The following is a 6,222-nucleotide window of genomic DNA, read 5'->3' on the forward strand; positions in this document are numbered from 1 at the left end:
AACAAATTCTTCATAGAAAGCCGCACCAAAGCGTGGAGTTTTCTTCTTAGGTCCAGCACAGTATACTGAATTTCATTTCGGCTATCTGAAGGTCCGTCCTCCCAAATTTCTCTCAGCACATCTAAAACCCCACGGGGTTGACTTCCATAAAGAAGCTCGAAGGGGGAAAACCCTGTGGAGGCTTGCGGAACCTTTCAGACATTTGTCCCCATTTGACATTTTTGCCGTCTTTGTGAACGAACTTCTGAATCATGGTTTTTAACGTGTGATTAAATCGTTCCACCAGGTCGTTTGTTTGTGAGTGATAGACGCTGGTGCAAATCGATTTAATGGCCAATAATTCGTAAAGTTTGCGTAATGTTCGTGACATAAATGCCGTGCCTTGATCAGTGAGAATCTCTGTCGGGATTTCCACTCTGGCGATTCCCACTCGTAAAACAGTGCATCCGCAATGCTTTTTGCTGAAATGCTGAGCACCACTGCCTCTGGGTATCATGTTGCATAGTCCACCAGCACTAATGCAAAGCGATGCCCACGTCCAGATCGTTCTAATGGCCCGATGAGGTCCATACCAATTCTCTCAAAGGGGAACTGCATTAGAGGAAGAGGGTGCAAAGGTGCTTTTGGGGAGGCCGGTAGATTTACCAGCTGACATTCACGACAAGCCACGCATCATCTGCGCACATTCTCGTGATTGCCTGGCCAATAGTATTATTCAATAGTTATTCAAATTTGGGGACAAAATCATAGTATAAAGGTTGCAGTTAACCCACACAAGTTTCTTACTTGTGTAAGAGGAAGACGTTATTCGAACATATTATTTGCCAATCCATGTTATATTAATGGAGTGTTCCATTTTTCCTTGGAAGTGGGAAATTCCTCGTTCCCAGTAGGAACTTTTAACTGGAATGCCCCCTCAAGTCAGAGTTATGACTGGGAAGTGCAACAACCCTGACTTCAGAATCCAATATGGCCACTCATTGCATAAACTGTAGTGAAACAGTAGTACTATAGTGTTTATTAGCACTTATGTTTACTGTCTGTGTCTGAATAAACTCAGTGGTGCACACACAGTACTATTGTACTAAGTGGATCTGACACCTGTGAGATCAAAGATGGATATCATGGGATCCACGGGATTCACGCTCATGCACAGTGTTTCTAATACACTGGATGTAATTTAAGTTCTGTTGCTTTTATATGAAAATAATTATAATGAACAAGAAACCCATTTATTACCAAAGACGTGTTTATCAATCATTTTTACTCTAATTACAGACATGTTTTATATATATATATTTTTATAAATATGACAACAATCAAATAACCCATAGATAACACTATCAGAGAGTTTGGGAATAGGCTACTAAAACATAATTTATACACATAAAAACATGAGATCAGAGTTTTAAAATCAAACAGTTTAAAAGAGAACAATACATCACGGTTGTTTAAACCAATCAGCATTAAGCTGTGTTGTCAGCAAGTCGTTTCCCATCATGCTTTTGATCAGTGCAGTCGGTGGAGAGCAACTGCGCTCGACTGCAGAATCCGACACGTCTGCCTTGCGCTCACGAGAGTTTTTTGACATACGTCAGCATGACATCAGAACAAGGCGGACTGCACTAGGAGGACACATATGGAAGTAAAATAATGTCAAATGTTTTTGAAATAAAAAAGCCTGTTGAATTGCACTACTTGAAAAAAAATAGGCATTGCATTAACCATGCTTGCATTTTAATGCATTGTATTTTTAGGGCTTGCATTTTTATGGGCTGAAATTCAACATGGTTTAAGCTGTGAATATTTAAATTAAAAACATTTCAAACACATTTCATTATTAAAAATTCAATAATCCACCCAGCTAGAATTTTTTTTTGTTCTAAAAATGTTCTGAGAACATTATCTTGCAGTGTTCTAATAATGTTTTCAGCAGATAGTTTTATTTAAGTTCCCAGAATGTAAAAGGTAGGAAAACATTCTCTAAAAACATTCTAAACATGTTTAATGATAACATTGTTAGAACATTATTCCCTAATGTTCTTATTACATTTTTAGCGGGTAGTTTTATTTTAGTTCCCAGAATGTTCTTGTAAAAGGTAGGAAAACATTCTCTAAAAACATTCTAAAAATGTTTAATGATAACATTGTTAGAACATTATTCCCTAATGTTCTTATAACATTTTTAGCGGGTAGTTTTATTTAAGTTCCCAGAATGTTCTCGTAAAAGGTAGGAAAACATTCTCAAAAAACATTCTAAAAATGTTTAATGATAACATTGTTAGAACATTATTCCCTAATGTTCTTATAACATTTTTAGCGGGTAGTTTTATTTAAGTTCCCAGAATGTTCTCGTAAAAGGTAGGAAAACATTATCTAAAAACATTCTAAAAATGTTATGAATGAATTTTAATTAATCAACTAACATTTGTTTTTCTTGCAGGAATGACATTCATATGCTTTTAATGTTTCCAAACTCTTTGGGGAAAAACTTGTGACTTTGAGTGTATGTGTCTATGTGTATTAATAACAAAAAGGGGAAGTAAAACTAGACAGTCTGTTAGAACAAATTAAGTCATCATTAAAACCTTGTGATAAGTAATCACAAGATCAAAGTTTGCTTTACCTAGTAACAGAGGGGTTTGCATATGAAGAACCAATCAAATAGTGGGGAATAGGGGTGGAGCCGAACCCGAATACGGTATTCGGAAAGGCACAAATAACGTGTTTTTTACGAATACTTATTTCGAACAAATACTTTAAAAAATATTTGTATTCGGGAACAAGAAAAACTTTATATCAAAAAGCTGCGTTTCCTCATGAGACCGCAGTGCATGCCCGGATGAGTGAGTGAGTGAGTAAAAGAGGTGACTGATATGACGAGTGGATAGTGCCACGGATAACTTGCCGAAGTCGACAGTCATGTACTTTTACGTGACAGAAGGGGTACGCCGCACCACAGACGCGTGAAACCAACGCGTGACTCCAACGTCGCATCACAGCACGTCGCACCACTGTCGCGTGACTCCAACGTCTCACCACAGCACGTCGCATCACAGACGCGTGACACCAACGTCTCACCACAGCATGACTCCAATGTCGCATCACAATAAAATAATATCTATTTTCCCCCCTAGCTTTTCTTATCTTTCCTTTGTTATCTTTCTAATCAATCATTCTTTTCTTGTATTCTGATGACATGGAAAATATCATTGATACAAATTTTGTATTGTATACAAAGTTGTGTATGTCATTAATGTCATCTCTGAATGGTTTACGAACATAGTTTTTTTTATTTTTTATAATTCACTCACTTTCTAGTGGATATGAGGACTATGCAAATTATACACCATCAAAGTCACAACTTTTTGCACAATTATTAACAACAACTTTAAAGTTGAACAGATAAATTCATTAATTGTAATCTATAAACATATTCTGGAATGTGTCATTCTGAGTTTTTACTTTTGAAGGTGGTAATAATTTTAATTTACACAGTCGACCATAATGGGCGAATACACACTATGAAACTATTCACGATATTGTTTACAGGAGAAGGTGACAAAGTATTTTAATAGCCTATTATTTTCAAGAAATCAACAATGAAAAAATATAAGATAGGGAAATAGTCGTTTAGTCACAAAATGCAAAACAATGTAGGTTCATGGTCAAATGTTCAAGACTAGGGCTGTCAGTGTCGACTATTTATTTAGGCTATATATTTTTTGGTCATAAAGATGGATCTGAAGTGAACAATAGCCTTTACTTAAATACATAATTACAAATGAGGCAATATAATTGGTTCAAATAAAGTAGGGTATTAAAAGTAATTAATTATTTTATTTTATTTAACAACACTATTAAAATACATGAAGAAATATATAAACAATGAACATATGTATGTACAAATGCCAACAGAGGGCGCAAGAGGATAACTGACGATAATTGTTACACATCAAGAGCAGTACTACGGTGACGCATAGCTGCTGCCACATACATTATTTTTTCCCCTCAATTATTGTAATAACGAGATCTTATGTCGTTTTAACGTCATCTTTTCTCGTAATAACGTGATCTTATGTCGTTAAAACGACATATTTTTCTCGTTTTCTCGTTTTTTGCCTTTATAATCCACATAAAATTGACAGCCTATCGCGCCTTTTTCACACTTCTACGTTCAAAAAGCTTATGCAAATAGTAACAGCCCCCAATCAGGCAAAATGAATCAATGAGGCCCTTTTTTAAAATATATTTTATATAGGCCTATAAGTTTTTTTATATATAATATATTATATATAGCCTAAGATTTATTTTTGTTAATAGGCTATATCTTCATTACCTAGAGATAATTAAACAAAAAGTAGTCAAAACACATCTAACAGATAGCCTAAGTTGTTTATTTTTTACAACATTGTGTTCTTATTTTGTTTAATTAACGAAATGTCAATCTTCATCTTTATAACAGAAAATACAATACAAAAATCTTCAAGATACAGCCATATACAATCTTCACATGTATAACGGATTGTCACCATAAACAATCCTTTGTGTGGTGGAATAAGCAATGTTACCGGTATAATTTAAACTTTATTTTATTATTTTATTTGTTCATTAACTAATTATGCTAACTCAACTAATTTAATGTAAAGAGCTGGATAAAATTACTAATTAAATAATGTCAAATATTAAATGTAGGCTATTGATTAGAGTTGCCATAGACTAAAGGATTTTTCTAGACTAGTAGTAATTTATTTAAGCAATTAGGACTAATCGAACGTTTATATTCAATCCTGGGTGTATATATGGCTATTCCGCGCTCAAGCGCATAAAACTTGCTGCAAAGCACCGGCAAAAGTAGGCTAATGAATGCGCCTTTCATACGGACAGGATCACATAATCAGATGGTAGCCTACCGTATTTGCTTTCGATTGGATTTTTTTTCGTTGGTGGACATTTTTATTTTATTTATAAACTTTATATAGATAGTTATATTTCTCATGTCTGTGAGGCTAACTGTTTTTCGGTTCATTTTTGAGACGCGCTCCAATTCACGGAGATCATGAAAGCGCGTTCGTTTTCTTTTATTTTACAAAAGCACAACGTTTTCTTGTTGTTGAGAGTTTACACAAATAAAGTTGCGACTGATGTTTTATTCTTTTCTGTATGACCATAAATGGAGTATTTAAGTTGTTTCCACTGTTGATAGGAAAATGCGAGTGATGGCACCGGCGCGTCCATGTGTGCCATGCAGTGCGCGCTCCACACTCCGCACACAAACACTCGGATATGCGCTTAATAATAGCGAACATTTATCTAGGTTAACGTTAGAGCGAGCGGCCATGCCAGACTGATAAGTCCTCTTCATGTTTAACAAATCAAATTCTGTTGCATTTTATTGCGCCAGTTTGAAAAGGGCGGCTGAAACACTCTACAGATAAACGCCCAACGCTGTTTTTTTTCTTTAAACAAATTCGTTTAGTCTTTAAAATAAATATTGTTTGTGGGCTAATTAATGCCACAATAATTTGTTTATTTTATTGGCTACTTTTATTTTTCATTTTTGTTTTGCATTGAATACCATTTAAAGGATTTGCTGTGCACCGCAATGCCATCCTCCCATAGAAAGCCACGTTAAGAGCCACCTTTATTTTCTTTATAATAAAGGGTTTCTATCGGAAAACGCTTAACGTATAATTAAATGCATTGCGTTCATATTCTGGGCTCATCTGCTTTTCTGTAGTATGGTTTATTAACCCATTTAATCCCGAATTTTTCTCAGAAACAAAAATATCCAAATCATGTGTCATTAGTATCCCTTTGAAACAATCAATCATAATTTTTTTAAATTTTCATGGAAAAGTGTGTGAAAAAGTGTGTTTTATGATCGGTCACAATTGTGACCGGTGGGATACTGTGTTGTATCAACCATTGGACACACTGAATATAGGTCTATTTGACCTGTGCAGTGTCTTTGTGTGTGTGTGTGTGTGTTTGTGTGTGTGTGTGTGTGTGTGTGTGTGTGTGTGTGTTTTTGTGTGTGTGTGTGTGTGTGTGTGTGTGTGTGTGTGTGTTTTTGTGTGTGTGTGTGTGTTTGTGTGTGTGTGTGTGTGTGTGTGCGTGCATAAGAGTGTATAAAATCCTTAAGATACTATCTTGAGGCCACGGGATAGTATCTTGAGGCCACGGGATAGTATCTTGAGGCCACGGGATGGTATCTTGAGG

Source organism: Squalius cephalus, assembly GCF_949319135.1.
Source record: "Squalius cephalus genome assembly, chromosome: 19".
Taxonomy (NCBI): domain Eukaryota; kingdom Metazoa; phylum Chordata; class Actinopteri; order Cypriniformes; family Leuciscidae; genus Squalius; species Squalius cephalus.